The sequence below is a fragment of the Delphinus delphis genome, chromosome 15 (genome assembly GCF_949987515.2).
Source record: "Delphinus delphis chromosome 15, mDelDel1.2, whole genome shotgun sequence".
Classification (NCBI taxonomy): domain Eukaryota; kingdom Metazoa; phylum Chordata; class Mammalia; order Artiodactyla; family Delphinidae; genus Delphinus; species Delphinus delphis.
Window position 1 is genome coordinate 61068400 of NC_082697.1, and position 18658 is coordinate 61087057.

General features: G+C 41.9%; 1 protein-coding gene and 1 non-coding gene across 4 annotated transcripts in view; both read right to left on the reverse strand.

The window, feature by feature from the left end:
- The window catches only part of PARN (poly(A)-specific ribonuclease), a 167762-nt gene that overhangs the window by 60991 nt on the left and 88113 nt on the right, over positions 1-18658 (reverse strand). The window lies entirely within an intron of this gene.
- On the reverse strand, positions 7183-7254 carry TRNAK-UUU (transfer RNA lysine (anticodon UUU)). The gene has a single exon. It is a non-coding gene; the product is annotated as a tRNA-Lys (tRNA).

Sequence of the window (18658 nt, forward strand, 5' to 3'; positions counted from 1 at the left end):
GAGCTCTCAGCACAGGGCTTGGCACACGGTAGGGGCCTAAGTAATGAGGCTGTGGCTGTTAGATCACAAAACAAACGGTTCAGACTAAAAGAACGGTGTCTAAGCCACATAAGATATTCTACAGTGAAACAGATTCAGCGAGCTGTATAGCTCATCACACACTGGGGGGCGAGAAGTGAGCGGGGCCTCACTGACCTGAGTCTGCAAAGCTCACGCGATACTGCTATCATTTAGAATTGGGGTCTTTCCCATGCAAAAACGTGGAAAATACAGGAACCGATACGTCAACCATACTGGACAAGTACAAAATCAAAAAGTCTGAACTATAATTTTTAAAAATTGAACTAAGACCAAACTTAGTCAATTAATTTTCACTAACTCTCCTGGCAACACCATAGTCCGCTTCTGAAACGTGCATCTCATTCATTCATTCCACAAACACTGGCTCCAGGTACTGTGCTGGGCACCGGCGTGTGGAGGAAGGGAAGAGATGGTCCCTGCCCGGAATAAGCTTACAATCTAGAGGAGGAGGAAAGGAACAGAAAGGATTGGCAGGGGAGCACCAGGGAGGCAGGAATCGAGGTGAGAAATGATGATTTCAGCAAGAGGAGGAACACGAGGTTGACTGTGGGAAAGAAGCTGCTGCTTAAGCTCTCGCTCCCACGGCCTCTGCCACCTGCCTCCACTTTTACTGAAGGGTGTCACCAAGGAGCACTGCTCGCATTAACCAGCCTGGGTGGGTTTTTTTTTTTTTTTTTTCTTTTCATGGTTCCCAGCTGAAAAGTCGATTAAGAAGAAATAAAGCTACCATTTATTGAGTACTTACTATATATAAGAGCTGTGCTGACTGCTTTACAAACAAATGTATTTAGTTCTTGCTTGTTCATTTATTCACCCTTCCACCTGTTTGTGAACACAGACGCTAATGTATGAAATTCTCACTTGTTCATTTATTCATCTATCCATTCATTCATGAACAAACACACCATCTTCTATGCATGGGCAACTGGGGCTGAATCAGAGACCTGGTCCTTGTATTCGCCAGGAGGCAAGGACAGGGCACACAGCCCCACACGTGTGCTGAGGGTTAGAAAAGCGCTCTGGAGTTTCCAGCGGGAGCTAGCTGGTCAAGCCCAGGACACAGGGACTGTTTCCCTAAGGAAAAGACATTCAGCCTTTCCTGAGACCGAAGGCTGGGAGAGCAGACAGTGTCAAAGACACTGGGGGTAGGGAAGCGTGTTCCAGGCAGAAGGAACACCGAGTGACCTATCTGAGTGAGGAGACACAGTCTTGACTGAGGAACTGAAACACGACCTTAACAGTGGAGACTAAAGAGGGAGCGGGGAGGACCTGAGGTGAAGCCGGAATGATGGACACGCCCCCAGGGCTCCGGCTAAGTGCACAGGGAGCCACCGTGGGGTTTTAGTCACCAGGAGGGTGCGAGTGTGATCTGATGTGTGTTCCTACAAGATCACTGCAACTGAAGGGGAAAACAGGAATGGGAATGGAGAAGGCGTGGAGTAAGAAAAGAAGTCCTAGTGGAACTCTGAGGAACAGCAAACATTTAATCACCTTATAGACGGGGAGGAGCAGGCAGGGGAGCCTGGGACGCTGTGGGCCCAAGAGGAGGGGACTAACTTAGAAAGTCTCGGGCTGTGGAGCCCAGGAAGGAAGGGTGGGTCAATGTACTGAGCAACCACGCAAGAGGAGACAGGGGCTCCGGGGCTTTATGGCACGGAGGTCACCGGGGACCTCGGCTAAATGAGAGGGCACGATGGCTAGGGTGATGAATCCAGACCACTGGAATTTGTAAAAGGAAAGAAGTCATGGGGAGCAAAGGGAACTGGGTTCTAGGAGTCCTTTTGAAAAGATGGATTAGATTCAGCAGGTTTTCTCACTGTTGGAAGAAGCAGCAGGTGGGCCTGAGGATAAGGGACATCGAAAGGCCTGGAGAGGAAACGGGGCCCAGAGCACACATGGGGACCCCACTTCCAAGAGAAGGGAGGAGCAGGTGCAGAGCTCGATGAATCTGGGGTAGGAAGCCCCACCCGGAAGCTGGCTGTTTTTGGGTAAAGGGAGTGGGTCTTCCCGAGGGCCCCAGAGCTGAGGCCGGGAGGACAGGAAGGGCAGTAAAGGCTGTGGAGTTGTGACTTACAAGGACCCAGCTGGAGACAGCAGCCTTCTAGGCAAAGTTACCAATCCACCCGTGCTATTTTTCTCCTCAAAGCAACCCCACAAGGTGGGCAGGACCTCTTGTTTTTACAGACACGGAAACAGAGGCTGAGAGAGGTTGAGTAACCTGCAGAGGGCCAAGATAATGAACTGGCAGAGCTGGATTTGAATCCTCACCTCCCTGACTTTGATGCCAGGCTTCCGACGACACTTTTAACCTGCCCCTCAAAGCTGTCAACACAGCTGCTGCTCTAAACCCAAGCCAGACAAAAAAAGGTTTTCATAAATGCTGACACAGCTCCTTAAAAGATGGGGTAGTGATGTGCAGGAGGTAAGAATGATCTTATGATGGAGTCAAACAGGAGCAGATGGAGTTCCAAAAAGTTTAGAATTGAGAGTCACTTTAAGAAAAAGACAGAGAATACCTTTTTTTGTTTTTTAAATAAAGACGAAAACACACAACTTACAATAGGGAGCTGGGAAGCAATTCCATACTTAATGGTATTGACGAATTTGACAGACAGCTGAAAGACCTAAGGCAATTTGCAACATTCTTCACACTTCATGGGAAAAAATTAAGATTGATGTCTCAACTACACAGGAATAATTTAAAGTAAAATCAAAGATCTCCTCCTAGAATGTGTGAAATGGCAGATCCTAAATGTCAGGAACACTGAATAAATTATACTCTAGGGAAGACTAAACAGTACATGTTTTAGTTATACTATTTTATGACAGTATCTTTAAGGTCTACATATACCACAAAGGAGTACAAATAAATAATAATCATGGTTTACAGACAGGTTGCCATGCACCAGATGCTGTATTAGCTCTAATCCTAATATATTACCGTTATGTTCTATGATATCCTAATATATTAATCCTAACATACACTCTTTCATCCCTAATCGCACCTCTACAAAACAGCCCTATTTTGAGTATGACAAAACAGAGACCCAGATGGTTTAAGCCCCTTGCCTGACATCACAGTGCTGGACAGTGGAAAGTGGCCAGATTTAACCCACTGCTGATACAACCTCCCCCTACACGGGTACCTTTCGTGCTCTAAAGGCATACAGTGTCCAGTAGGTTTTAAGTTGCAACAGTGTCACCAAACAAGACCTATCTTTTCTAGGCAACCCACTCTGATGTTTCCTATTCTGTTTCTTTTCTCTCTTCTTTTTTATTCTGGCGTCAACTAGCACTGATTTTCTGACCCACTGATGGGCCATGACTCGAAGTTTGAAACAAGCCACAGCTCACTGACACCCACCATTCAAAGTGGCATTTCTGTGCGACAATGCGCTTTGTGTTCTAAAAGGTTAACCAACAAAAGAACTTTTAGGACACAACCTATTCACCAACCAGAGCCAGTGTGTAAACTGAACTGCTGGCTCGAGGTAGTGGCCGGGTCTGCAGTCAGAGTTAAGAAGGGTTCACTGGTTCTCGTGAGCGATGTTTCAGATGCCAGACACGAATATACACCAAATATAAATGTCCCCCCACACACCAACACCACACTCTTGGACTGTTAACCTTGGCAGTTTGAGCTGTTTATGAAGCATTAAATCTGCCACAATATTAGTGCTGTTGTGATAACACATAAATGCACCAACTTTTCTCCACGTCCCAAGACCATGTTTACAAAAAACCTCACAGAGCAGCATATTTTCAGACTTAAAGGTTTCAATAGGTGAAAAGCTTAAAGTCTGTTTGTGTATAAGCCAACCAGATACGGGAGATGCTGTACTGCAATATTTACACTTTCATTAAATGTCTCTCTGTGGATGTTTTGATGTGGTTTTCATTTGATAAAAGAATTTACTTACAGCTCATGACTAGGCTTATTCATTAACCAAGTGAAACCCAGGAGGGAAGGAGGGGGCCTGGGGAGAGAATGAGAATGACGGGCCTTTATCAGCCAGGCAGGGCTGAGCTATCTTACCTGCAGGGTGAGTCATTACCCCTGGGAAGGAGGGTATCAGTCCCCAGAAGCAAACTGGCCTCTCGCAACCTAGTAAGGAGTCACAGAAATTCCATATAAACTGTCCATATAGACAACTCCGTCTATGGTTCTCGTTAACCCTTCTCTGCCACGCTACCAATCTGGAACCTCTCAGGGTTCTCAGGATGGCACCATGATGCTACCTATGAAAAGAGCCCTCTTCCTAGTCCTGCCTTGTTCTCTTCCCCGCTCCCCACCCCTGCAATCCATCTAGAGATGCAGAACCTCCTGAAATCTGCATCAAACGTGACTCGCCTCTTCAGCGTCTCCAGGACACCCCACATGTGATCTGTTACCACCAAAAAGGTGAGGAAAAAAATGCCAACACAACCTCCTTTAACACTCAGGCCAGCCTCCTTGGTGCCTGCATGGAGCCTCACTGGCACTGTGTCCAGCCTCTATGGAGAGAGAATCGATTCATAACAAAAGCAATGAAATCTGCTCTTCAGACCACAGGTTGCCTTGGGACAATGCAAGGTATTTGTTATAACCGGCAATGTCTGACTTCAGAAACGTATACAGAAAGAATCACAAGCTTCTCCAATGAGGAAATAAAGAATGACGAAGCTAGCCTTATTTTCCACATCAGTTTTACTCTTTGCCTTTGCTGACACTATGTGCCCAGCAGCTAATTTATTTCACTGGTGGGTTCTGTCTGTAGACCACACAGTAAAACCCTACAGATCACCAAACAGGCCAAAGGGGCAGCACAAAACTGAGTAAGAATTACTTTGGTTTTTAAAGTCCCACCCCATCTTGGCTTTTAACACATTCATTCTACACTTGTATTATTTTTCTCCTTTTAAGTCACCAAACCATTTCCCTATGGGCTTTAGGAGTTTAAGAAGACTAATCCACCTCTTTATTTTCTTCATCCTTAAGTCTGTCTCCCTGTTATGGGAGGTGGTCGCTGCCATCATCAGTGGTCAGATCTACAGGCAGCATTCGGGTCTGACACAAGCATGTTAAGCTGCCAAAAGCAGCTGAAGTAGCTCAGTGTCAAGCACATACATACACAGGAGACTGCGGGATGGAAAGATAGGAGAGAGAGGGACGAAGAGAGGGATGGGGAGAGGAAGGGGGAGGGGAGAGCATGCCTGCCCGAGAGGCGGCCAGAGAGTGAGCTTCTCCCATTCGGTGAGGAAGTGCTTTTAGAAGATGGCAACTCCCCAAATTCAGAGAAGTAACAAGTTTTTCACCACTCCTGAACATTTAAAGAACCTGTGAAATATTGTGCCAGCAGGAGAATAAGGCAGATTTTCTTTTTTAATTGATACTGGCATTGGTCAACTTTCCTGTCTGAAGTTGTTAAGATCTCTACATTGTTCTGAACAGTCATTTTGTTTTCTACATCCTAAGGAGAAGTAAATGTAGATCTTTTTGTGTGTTTTGGACATCCAATGGAAAATCGACTGGTTAGAAAACAAGAGTCAAGTGTTACATTTTAAAACACTTACATGAAAAAAGAAACTGAATACAGTGGCAAGTGTTGTTATACTGCTACACTTTAAAGCAGTGGTCCCCAACATTTCTGGCACCAGGGGCTGGTTTCGTGGAAGACAATTTTTCCACGGACGGGGGCGGGGTGGGGGGTATGGTTCAGGCAGTGATGCGAGCGATGGGGAGCCATGGGGAGCCATGGGGAGCGGCAGATGAAGCTTGGCTCACTTGCCCACCGCTCACCTCCTGCTGTGCCACCCGGTTCCTAACAGGCCAAGGACCGGGGACCTGGGGTGTATTTTATAACATTACATCTTAAAATTCCCAAAGGCTCAAGAGCTTCCGACAACATCAAAATGCTTAACACAAATTAGGAAATTGAAAAATAACTTTTGAAGGTCATGTATCGGTAGAGCAGAACACAGAATGCTTTCTGATTGATAACGGAGCGTTCAGGGATTTTAAAGTACTCTCTACTTTTATTTTTCCCTAGAAAAATATTATCACCCTTTAAATGATAACTCTGCAGTCCCACATCTAATGCCTCTAACATAAGTAAAGTCTCATTTTAAAGCATGTAAACTTAAGTTTAATGAATGAATTTACTTATCCTGCCTTTGCATAGCATTATGCTATGATTTCAATGGAGAAAAAATATATGAGTATCTGACAGCAACTTGCATGGGACAGAGCTGCAAAGCTCTACAAACCACGTTTCTGCAGGGCACTCACAGACAGACTGGTCCCGCACCAGGTTAGGGCAGCAGTTAGAGGCCTTCACCAACAGGAAATGCACAAGCCACGCTTCCTTCTAAGGCTACAACTGGATCCTTCTGTCAAAACCAAATCAGCAGCACGGAGGTGCATGGCTATATACAACACACTCAGTGCAACAGTCCACGGGTCTGACTCACAAATGAAACAATTTTGACTAATGTAAAAAAAGAACATGTTTTCGGTAACCAATCCCCCTCAGGACTTGATTTGGGAGGCAAACTGTCCAGCTTCTACCTTCAAATGATAGACAAATGAGAACAGAGGAGAGCGCGAATGTTAAGATACACGCAGAGGTGTGAAAAATAAAGGAGAAAGTCGGCTTGCAGAGCCAAGTTTATCTCCTACTCCGCCCTGAGTAGTCAGCCAAGAGCTGATAGAGGGCTTTTTCCTAAAGTAGGTAGAAAAATCCCCACCAGCTGGGGGTTGCCAGGCAACCTGCCACATTTTACTAAAGCAGGAGCAGTGAGAATCCCCAGAGGGCAGCTGGAATGCCGCGTAACTAACGCCTTCTCCCAAGATCCAGGCGCACACTTGCCCCACAAGCCCACCCTGGGGCTGACACACACATGGGGAACAGCTATCTGAGTGCAGCCTGAAAGTCACGGACGTGGTGCAAAATTCACTCCAATCTCGGCCCGCTCTTCTCCAGCTCAGGCCAGAGCGCAGCCGGGATTCACTGCTGTCGCCAAAAAAAGCACAGGCAGACCCTGTAACTTGGTTCTCTGCAAGTCTGGACTAAATGCCGTTGGGTTTTTTTTGGCTGTACTGTGTGGCTTGCAGGATCTTACTTCCCTGACCAGGGATTGAACCCAGGCCACGGCAGTAAAAGTGCCGAGTCCTATCCACTGGACTGCCAGGGAACTCCCTGTTGAGATTATTTAAATTAAAAATAAAAAATTTCTTTTTGAGCAATTCATGATTTAAAAGATTTTAATACAACTGTAGGAGCAGAAAGGCCCGATGGAATGAGTGTACACTCTGGGGCTGGAAAGTCCTACCACTGGGCTCCCACTTCACCTCTCTGGGCAACTGTTGCCTTGTCCTTGAGCTGAGGTGCTGTCCACAGGTCATTTCAGGGAAAGCACCTAGCACGGTGGAGTTGCAACAGCATGTGTGCAACAGTGTGTCTGTGTGGAGAAGACAGGCAGGGAGGCTAAAGGTGAAAACCACGTTTAGTCAAAGTTACCCTTGAAAATTCCCTTTGGAGGTGTCATGCCAGCATCCAATGTGGCTGTTTTTCCCTCCAGTGTCAGAGCAGTCCGCTGATTCTCCTCTTGCACACCAGGCTTGCATGTGAGGACCAGGTTACTGAAGACACACGTGGGTGAGCACACTTAAATTTCTAATCGGCAGGGGCCACCCGACAGGCGGAACTTGAGAATGGATATTCTCCTGGGAAAAGCAGGATCCCTAGCTCCCATTTCATCACCGACTCACTTTCACTGGGTGGACTGACAAGCAAAACCAGTCTCACTACCGAGAAAATAATTTCCCCAATGAGTACATTTGAATTCATGCAAGTTTAAAAATTTTATGATGCTTCTCTAGTTGCAACCGAGTGAATACATAACCCAGGCCTTTGTGCCCATCCTCTGAGCACACAGACCCCAGCTAGTCCTTCTAGATAGGAACATGTTCCAGTCACTTTATGTCACCACTGATATTTCTCCCAGAGAGAGTATCTAACACAGCTATTTCTCTCTGCTTCGCAGCAGCCTGGGGCTTGCGATGATTACATGCCACTGAATAACTGTGGCTTGACGTCCCAGAGCATGGATTTTACTGGAGAGCAGGGAGGAAAAGTTAAATAATTAATCTGGTCATTTAAAACATTTTAATATTAAAATAAAATGGATGTATTATAGAGTGGAATTTTTCAAATTTGCAAGGATGGTTTAAATAAAACACGAGACTGCAGAGAAATGCCAACTCGCGCTCCCCGCTGCGCTCCCCTCCTCTCTCCCCACTGCACTGCCCCCCCCAGGTGCCCTTGAGCATCCTGTCTGCTCCCCTTTGGTGTTAGGAGTACTTTGTGGAGTTTAAGAATAGCCTCCTCCCACAGAGGCCCTTTGTAATAAATATTAACTGAATGAACGACCCATTCTTTCTGGTGTAGTGAGAGCACCAAAAGGGGAAAGAAACCCCTGACTCCTCTTCTTGGCATCCAGGTGGTAAATGTCATGTTCACGAGTGGTTTACACAAGACAACTCATACTCTCAATGCACACACGACACTCACGGACCTGTTAGTTCTTCGTGAATAGGAGCAATCCTGGAAAGAGCTGACCGGTGTGAGAAAAGGGTAATGCAGTTATCTATTTTCTCCTGCGAAGGTGACAGAAATGGATGTATCACGTATGAGCAAGGAAAGACGAGGGCAGCCTCAGCTGAGAGGGTGTGCTCCCACAGTTCAAATCAATCTGTCTGAAAGGGGTGATAATACCCCTCTTTCTCTGCATACCTGTGGTCATAATGGGAAGGTGGGAATCCTGTCCTGTAAGCTCACAGCCTGACCCTCATTCACCTGACAAGTATTTCTCGGCCAAAGTGAAGTGGTCACCTTGCATCCATCAGCTCATCTACCAAATGATCTGGACCAGGGACTGGGTGAGCTTTGAGCAGCAGAGGCCACCTGCCCCTAGAGCTGCAGCTACCACCTCCTGAGACTACATCCCATATGGTACCCTAGTAGGCTCTGCTACCATCGCTGTCTAGAGAAAACGGCAATCTGTTGAACGACTTGCCCGAAGTCCTGCAACTAGTATAAGAAGAGGAGCTGGCATTCAGACCCGAGGCATCTTGGTCACCCTACCAACCAGGAAGAATGATGTCAAGGAAGTGACCAGGCACTCGCCACCTGGTCTGCTAGCTGTTCTCCGAAGCAGGGAACACAGGCGATGGTGTTGGTCCCTTCCATGTGCCATCTTCAGCAGACAGGTCCACTGACTGTCAGTGGGTGTTCTGTCTGAATGAGAGGGGCACACCCTTTGACCTAGTATTCCTCTTTTAGGAAACCAGTCTATGAAAACAATCTGAAATGAGGACTAATTTTTAATGCACAAAGATGTTTAAGGATAAAAAACATATATATATATATAAAACCACAAGCATAAACCTCCAAAATGTTCAACAGTAGGGGGAACAGCTAAACAATTGCACTATTCAAATTCATCAAAAATTACACTTTTCAGGGGGATAAGAACCAAGCAATAAATAATCAATAAATTCTCTCACTAGTTATTTGGACAAAAGTAACCTGAATGCCTACCTCACAGGCTACATCATTGATTCATTCAACAAGTATTTGCTGATTACCTACTATGTGTCAGGTACTATTTTAGGCACTGAAAATACATTGAGAATAAAAATCTTCGCCCTCCTGGAGGGTGGTTATATGGGTGTGCTCACTTTGAGGTAATTCATTGAGTGGTATACTAACGACGCGTCCACTTTTCTATATGTATGTTAAACCTACATTTAAAAGTTAAAAAAAGCCTGGTATCATGGAGTTTATAGTCCGGTGGTAGAGTGCAGACACTAAACAAAAAAGTAAAATACATTGTGTATATATAGTGCTACGGAGAAAGAGAAAAGCTGGGAGTGCTGAGATGGGAGTTGCAATGTTAAATAAAGTGGTCAGGGAAAGCCTTACTGATAGGATTGCCAAATAAAAATAGAGGACACCAAGTTAAAGTTGAATTTTCAGATAAGCAACAAATCATTTTTTAGTATAAGTACATTCCATACAATATTTGGGCCATGCTTAGTTTAGGCAAAATCTGGCAACCCTACTTACTGATAAGATGGCATTTGAGCAAACCTCATTCCTAATGGATTTAATACTTAATGCTTCTAAGTAGGACACCAAAGGCAAAAACTATAAAAGAATAAATTGATAGTTGTTACTATGATAATATGTAAAGCTTTGGGGTAGCAAAATAGACTATATTAAGACGTATACAACAAACTGGGACAAATATTTGCAAAATACATAACCCAGCATTAGTCTCCCTAAGCTTCAATTTCTTCTGTAAAATGAAGGGGGAAGATGGTACCTGCATTTCATAAAATCGTTATGAAGATTTCAGAGCAGTGTCTAGTAGCTAATAACTAATGGCTTACTAAATGTTAGAAATGAATGATCATAATAAAAGTGTACTCACAAATCAATAAGAAAAGCACACAACACACAAAATGAGACGAACCAATTAAACTTCTCAAAATAATTCTAGTGTGCACTTTGCAGAACATAAACTAAAATCTGAATGGCATCCTTGCACAAGTATTACCCATAGGATACTTGTTAATACAAAGGGGGAGAGCTACAATGGAGATTTCTGAGGCCACCATTTAACAAAATTATCAAACAAAACATCAGTAATAATGGAACAAATAGACAGTGTGTGTCCCTCAGTGTGACGTGCTAAGAGGACATCGCCTATGTAGCCCTCCTGTCAGACACGTGTAATCCCAGGAGAAAGACAAACCCGAATCGAAGAACACCACAAAACAACACCTGGTCTGAACTCTTCAGAAAGTGTTAATGTTATAAAAAACAAAAACAGGCTGGGGAACTGTTCTAGATTAAAGGAGATTAAAGAGCTATGATGACTCTACTAACTTCGAAGATGAAGGAAGGGGACCAGGAGCCAAAGAATGGGGGTGGCCTCAAGAAGGTGGAGAAAAAGCAAAAAAACGGATTCCCCCCTCCAGCCTCCAGAAGGAACACAGCTTTGCTGACACCTTGATCTTAGCCAAGTGAAACCAATTTGGGACTTTTGCCCTCCGACTGTAAGACACTCCAACTAAACTGTAAGATAATCAGTTTGCGTTGTTTTAAGCTACCAAGTTTTTGGTAATTTGTCGCAGCAGCAGTGGAAAACTAATACCAGTGTTTGTTTTTGTTTTTTTACAACCTGTAGAAGTTAAATTGTAGAAAATTGAGAGAAATACAACCGCTTCCTGTCCCTAGTTATGCAAATGATTTCTGTTCACAGGACTGTAAAAATACATTGTCTAGTGTGTTAAATTCTCATTTGAATTGCTTTTAACATCTTATTAGTTTTTTCATTAATTAATGAGTTGAATAAAATCTTTGACACTTGTTTAAAAAAAGAGAATTATGATGACTAAATGCAATACATGATTTTGACTTGATCTTGGATCAAAAAATAAAATAAAAAACTGTAAGAGACAGTGTTGAGACATTTGGAGAAATTTTATTATGGCCTAAACATTAGATCGTATCAATATCATAAATTTACTTCAATAAAAAAATAATAATACATATATACATACTTGTATATGTATATATTATGGATGCATGTGTGTGTGTATATGTACAGAGTGAGGGGGAGATAAAGCAAATGTAACAACTGCTGCCGTCTTACCTATAGTGTTATAGGTTTAAAAGTTTTCAAAGTAAAAAGAGAAAATACCAAAAATAAAATGAAAAGAACGGCTGATAAGAACAGTTTTAAAAAGATAAATACCTAACACTGTACGGATTATAAACTGATATAACCTTTATACAGGGCAACCTGACAACATATGAGAAATTCTTATTTTTAAACTTCTTTTTTTAAACCAATTCTCTGGCTCTATCATGTTATAGACAGAGGCCAAGTGAAATTCCAGAGATTTTATAATTTTGTATTTGCAGTTCCTCCTTTCACACAAAATTCTTCTGCCCAAAGAGGTTTAAGAGTGTTGTTAAAATTAAACAATGCATTAAAAATGAAAACTCACCTAAAAATTCTATAATAAGAATATTATTGAGTAAATTATGGTATATCAACTTGATGGTTTATTTAACTAATGCAACCCGTTAAAATTTTTTCATAGAGTTTGTAGGGGAGCAAAATTTGCCACCCCAAAATGTGTCTATTTAGCATGAGGATTATTTTAAGCTGATTATTTTTAAGAAACAGAACCCTTAGGAAGTCTTTGTTTTTAACCCCTTCTCTTCCTTTAACTGCCTAAAAGAATTTGGATAAAGGGCCTGATCTAGGAAGAGCACTACCGCCAGAGATGTCTGCAAAGATATGGGCAAAGTGAGGTTGGGGGAACTCAGCAGGGCCTGGAGACCCCAGTCCTGTCTGTGTCCCATTGTCTCTGCAGGGCCCAGCAAACGTTTGCTTACCAAACATTTATTTTCCCATCTCTATGTGAACTGCCTTCCTCCCCCTTTGAAGTCTCAAACCCCTACCCCTTTCTCCTCCTCTCAGAAGGCAGATAAGCCTCAACTGCCTAACCTATCCTAGGGTCTCAGGTTTCTTACGGAGCCTCTAGAATGTACGCAATTAAGTTTGTTTTCTCCTGCTAATCTGTCTCGTGTCAATTTAATTCTTAGACCAGCCGGAAGAACCTAGAAAGGGTAGAGGGAAACTGTTTCCTTCCCCAACAAGCTTAAATAACTTGAGAAAATTTCTCAACAACTATTATTAAAAATAGAAAAAATTAAAGCATGTACAATTATACCCACATAAAATAAAGAGGCAAAATACTAAAAAAAAAAAAGAAACCAACAGAATGTTATGATGATTATTTCTAGGTGATTTTAACTCATTTGTGTGTATGTTTCCCTCCAATTTTCTGTAATGAACATGTATTCATTTCATTTTTTAAAATACTTTTTAAAAATAAAAGACAAAAAATTTGGCATTCTTAGATTGCAACAGAGTGGAATATTTTTGTTACTGTAGTTACCCAATTAGACATCTGAAAGCTGAGTGCAGGGAACACAGGCTCATAGTCCCACAGTGCTGTGTCCTCTAATAATTAAAAGAGAGCCCTATTCAAAAAGAAAACTTTTTAACTGGCCGTGGGATAGCAAAGTTTTTGATAATTACAGAGGAAGGTTATGAGCTATGAATATGTTTACACATACTATTATTTTTTAACATCTTTATTGAAGTATAATTGCTTTACAATGGTGTATTAGTTTCTCCTTTATAACAAAGTGAATCAGCTATACATATACATATATCCCCATATCTCCTCCCTCTTTCGTCTCCCTCCCACTCTCCCTATCCCACCCCTCTAGGTGGTCACAAAGCACCGAGCTGATCTCCTTGTGCTGACGCATACTATTATTAATATGCTGAAAATGTTATACTCAAAAGGCTTGATTCGATGCCAGCAAAGACCAAATAAATTTTCTTTGAGACAGAGCAGTCTCAATATTTTATTTGATTAATTTGGTGTTTGGCTATAGCTCAACCTCAAAAATCCTAATCTAGGCTGAACCAAAATTCCACAATTCATTTCATTTTTAACTATAGGCTTAAGAGAACAGAGTTATCACACACTAAACGAAAATCTCAATATCATTTCTGAATGTAGGCAAGTCAACATCTTAAGCTGACAACTTTCAACGTTCGATAGAATTTAAAAATTATTCTTGAAAGTAAAGCGTTCTGAGAATAATAAAATCATTCCAAGAATCCAGAAGGTAAAATTTTCAAAAGGCAAAATTTCCAAAGAATAAGCTAAATTATAAATAAATAAAATTATTCTGAAATAATTAAGTAAAATTATTCTGAGAAATAAAATAATCCACTTAGAAGACTTAACCTACCTGGGATGACCTCTCAAGACAGCCATCTCCATTGAGAAAGGAACCTCTCCTACAAGGCTACAATCTGCCAAAGAGATGTAAACAACGTATCGATCTGCTTATTTGACCTTACTGATCAGCCCCTGATGTGGCTTCCAGACAAGGTGCCCACTGCATGGATGGGCACTCCAATTTCTAGCCTGCATCTTAGAATACTCATTCAGCTGGCCCTGCTCCCTCACAGAAAGCACAAACAGTGCACTTAAGAGTTACTGAATTGAGCGTGGAGAGAAGGGGAAGAGCGAGCTTAATTCAATAAATATGACTTTCTGCATGATTGTTTAGTAATTTTTTCTTTGGCTATAAGTAAACAGATTATTTTAAAATGTTGTCACAAATGACAAAACAGTGTAATTACCAATACATTTTTAAAAAATTTTATTGAAGTATAGTTGATTTACAATGCTTTGTTAATTTCTGCTGTACAGCAAAGTGATTCAGTTATACACAGATATACATTCTCTTTCACATTCTTTTCCATTATGGTTTATCACAGGATACTGAATATAGTTCCCTGTGCTATACAGTAGGACCTTGTTGTTTATTCATCCAATATATAACAGTTTGCAACTGCTAATTCCAAACTCCCAGTCCTTCCTTCCCACCACCCCCCCGCACCCTGGCCCCGGCAACCAAGTCTGTTCTCTATGTCTGTTTCTGTTTCGTAGATATGTTCATTTGTGTCACATTTTAGATTCCATATATAAGTGATATCATGATATTTGTCTTTCTCTTTCTGACTTACTTCGCTTAGCATAATAATCTCTAGATCCATCCATGTTACTGTAAATGGTGTTATTTCATTCTTTTTTATGGCTAATGTTCCACTGTATATATGTACCACATCTTTATTTATTCACCTATTAATGGCCATTTAGGTTGTTTCCATGTCTTGGTCACTGTAAATAGTGCTGCTATGAACACAGGAGTGCATGTATCTTTTCGGATTATAGTTTTGTTTGGGTATATGCCCAGGAGTGGGATTGGTGGACCATATGGCAACTCTATTTTTAGTTTTTTGAGGAACCTCCATACTGTTTTCCATTCCAATATGTTTTCTTATGAAGAGATATTTGGGGGATCAAAATTTTAAACACTATACCCCAACCATCACTTAAGAGAGCTATCAAATGTATAACAAATAATAAAGATAAACTTATATCATCATCATCATTATTGTTTAAAACCCACAAATATGAAGCTCAAATACTCGGTCAAATATCACCAACATCTAAGAGTATGTGAAAAGCGTTTTTATATGTAATATTAACACAAGTGTGAGGGCAAAATGTATTAAATCACAGAGATTTTTATAGCTGGAGGGAAAAAAAAAGCCTACAGAAGCAACTGTTTCAGGTAGAATCCTGCTGCATAGGAATAAGTGCATTTCCCAACCCTTGGGGGAGGGTGTAAATATTTTTCTATTCTTGAAGGAATAAACATTTTGGCATCGTATTTCTTTAGTAAAGAAGGAAGAATATGGTTAAATGTCTTTGTTACTTCTAGTCCCTAAGAAATGGGTTTCACAGCTCACCAGAGTTGAGATATACAACTTATCATGCTAACATATTCCTAACAGTTTTCTTTCAGAGAAGAGTTTAAATCCTCACCCAGAGCCAACAGACAAACAAAAACACCCCAACAAAACAATGACAAAAACAAATGGTGGAAACATTCCTCTTCAGAACAGATTCCCAGACACCCAGCAATTAAATTTAACCTGCTCAGCGTTGCTGCAGGCTTTTCAAGCATCTCTGCAGCTGAAGACTCTACCCACAGGGGAGAACACACTGCAGAGGGTTGAAAGAATGTGTTCATTTGTGAGGAAAAGGAAAAGGTCAGGGCCATTTCCAAAGTATGGGGTAATGAATTTCACCAAACAAATTTCAACAAAGGCTGCAGGAAAACCAAGTGAAACAACATATCCTCCTAAAGCTGTAAACTGCCATCAGGGTAGCTTTTTAAATCAATACATATGCAATAGCCAACTTAACCAGTACTGCGTTTTTCTAACATTTTCACAAATTCTTGAAAAAAATGGAGGCTGGGAAAATGATCTACTTAGAGATAATTAAGTGCCTGTATAGAACCACAAATTATGTGGGTTTTATAAAAATTCACTTTTTTAAAGCACAAAAAGAAAGATTAATCTGTATGATATGAAGATGATCAAGGCCTTAAAGAGAAAGGAAACAGCTGCTTAATCAAAATGACAAATAAGGAAACCCAAACCTTGAGCTGGACTTAGTTTCTTAATTTGTCATTCTGCTTTTCCAAAGACCATACCAGGTCACTGAGTTTTAAACCCAGGTCTTTACTGACAACCACAGAAGCACACAGCAGCAGACTATCTAGCTACCACCATCCTGGCACATGGTGTTTTGACTTGCTATGCAGACAATGCTTATCTTCTAGCCAAGCTTGCTCTTCTGCTGTGCTAAACCAGGAAGAAGAAGAGACAGAAGAAATCTATACAGAGAGCAGAAAATGTAGAAAAGAACTGAACCACAGAGGGGGGAAAAAAATTCACCAATGTCAAAAGTTCTGAATGCCACCCAATCACGGGTTGCTCAATAAAGGTAGTTTCTGGAGGGAATTCCCTGGCAGTCCAGTGGTTAGGACTCTGCACTTCCACTGCAGGGGGGCCGGGTTCAACCCCTGGTTGGGGAACTGAGATCCCGCAAGCCACTCGGTATGGCCAAGGGAAAAAAAAAAAAAGGGCAGTTTTTGGATCATTTTCCCTTCTTATGAGTCCCAAGAACACACAAAAATCAGATGACAAGTTCTTAACTCTTCTATTATCTCCAATCTATACAAGTATTTCCTGTCAATTGTACATTAGTCTTCCCTTATTTAAAAAAATAAAACAAAATTAAAAATTCACTGCTAGCTCAAAACCTAAAAGCACACAGCTTGCTTATCTCCATGAGTTGACACAGGATGATAAGTCCAAGGTTCCATTATCTGTTAAAGGTCAAGGATGAAACAGCTTGGCCTGTTCTAGGGACACAGCCTACACCCCACACTCCTAATGCCCTGATCAGAAGTGAATGCCATTGTTCACAAAGGAGAGGGAAAGAGAGTCCAGACACATTAACAGAAATCCACTCCAACTGCTGAGAAAACCCCAAGCCACATCCTATTTGATGGCTCATTAAAAAAGGAAAAAATTACTTGGGAAGTGCTCAAGCAGCAGACGAATTCCAACACTAGTCAGAGAGGGAAGCTAATAATACATCACACATAACGTAAGTTTGAATCACCACGCTGAAATCATGAGAAAACTATGAGACGACATATCTTTGGCTCTCTTCTGCCTCCTGAATTATTAGGTTTAACAGATTCAAGTTGAGATCCATGTACTTAGAGGGTTAATTGCATCTAAAAAGTAATTCTGAAAAGCCTTTAAGAGCTAAAAATAAGTGATTTTTCTTTTCTCCTCCTGGAAGGCATAAGTTAAAAAGCCACTAATTGTGTATAAAACACAGTAAGACAAATAACATTATCTTCCACGCTGGAGGTAGAGCTGCCATGGAGTGGAGCACTTCCTAAGCGCCAGGCCTGCACCAAGTGTGGTACCAACAATCCTCTCACTCAGCCTCATCCATCCTGGGAGGCCGGCAACTGGGGTCTCCGTGAGGAGGAGGCTTGCTGACTCTCTACAGATGGATGAGCAAAGGACTATTTCGGCTTCGTTTTCCACAGGAGCAAACCTAGGCTCAGCAAAGTCGGGATAAGTAACTGGCCAACACTGGTTAAGCGCGTTAAGAACCAGGCGCCGGAAATCAAAGTGAGGCCATGGCACACCAAACAGGCCTGCTCTTTGCACTCTGCCTTACGGTCTCTGATATCTCTTTTTATCCATACACTTCTACAAAACTTTACCTTTCCAGGTGAAACTAACAATAAAAGCAGTCATCTTGTTCATTTTAAAGAGTTTTTTTCTTTCCTTTTTTTTTTTCTTATAACTAAAATAAATGCTTCTCTTCCAGGACCACCTAAAAACATACTTTCAGAACTTCAGCAAATATACTATTAAAAATAAAAATATTACAGAACTGCAGCTTTGCTAATAAATAATACAAATATGGACTATTTATTATATATTCATTTTATCTGAGGTCTCTCAAAATCGCTATGAGGGAGTCATTCGTAGGCCATGACAAATGGGTCCCATCATTAATCCAGTTCCCTGCTGGATATCCTGTAAAATCCTGTATATACCATATATACTGTGATACACCACACTGTCTTGAGTTATGACCCAATCTATGTGGCTGTGACTGGTACGACTGTTTAGACAGCTCACTAAGAACAAAATCTGTAACTTGGCCTAAGGCCCTGCTTGATGGGGCCCTGCCCAGCTGCCCAGCTGCCCGGTCACCTCTTCCCCACTCCCTCACAGCGCAGACCTTGCTCCCTCTTGCTGATAAGCCTTTGAAAAAGGTGCTGCGTCTGCCTAGACTGCTCCCCACCACAAAGCTCATACTCACTACTCCTTCACTTGTTAGCTCAAAACTCTCTTTCTCAGGGAAGCCTCCCCTAGACTAGCTCTGTTTCTCCTGTTCTGTCCTCTCATCTAGCACTTTCCACACTTTATTAAACTAATTTCTGCCTCTCCCACTAGACTCCAAACTCCACGGGGT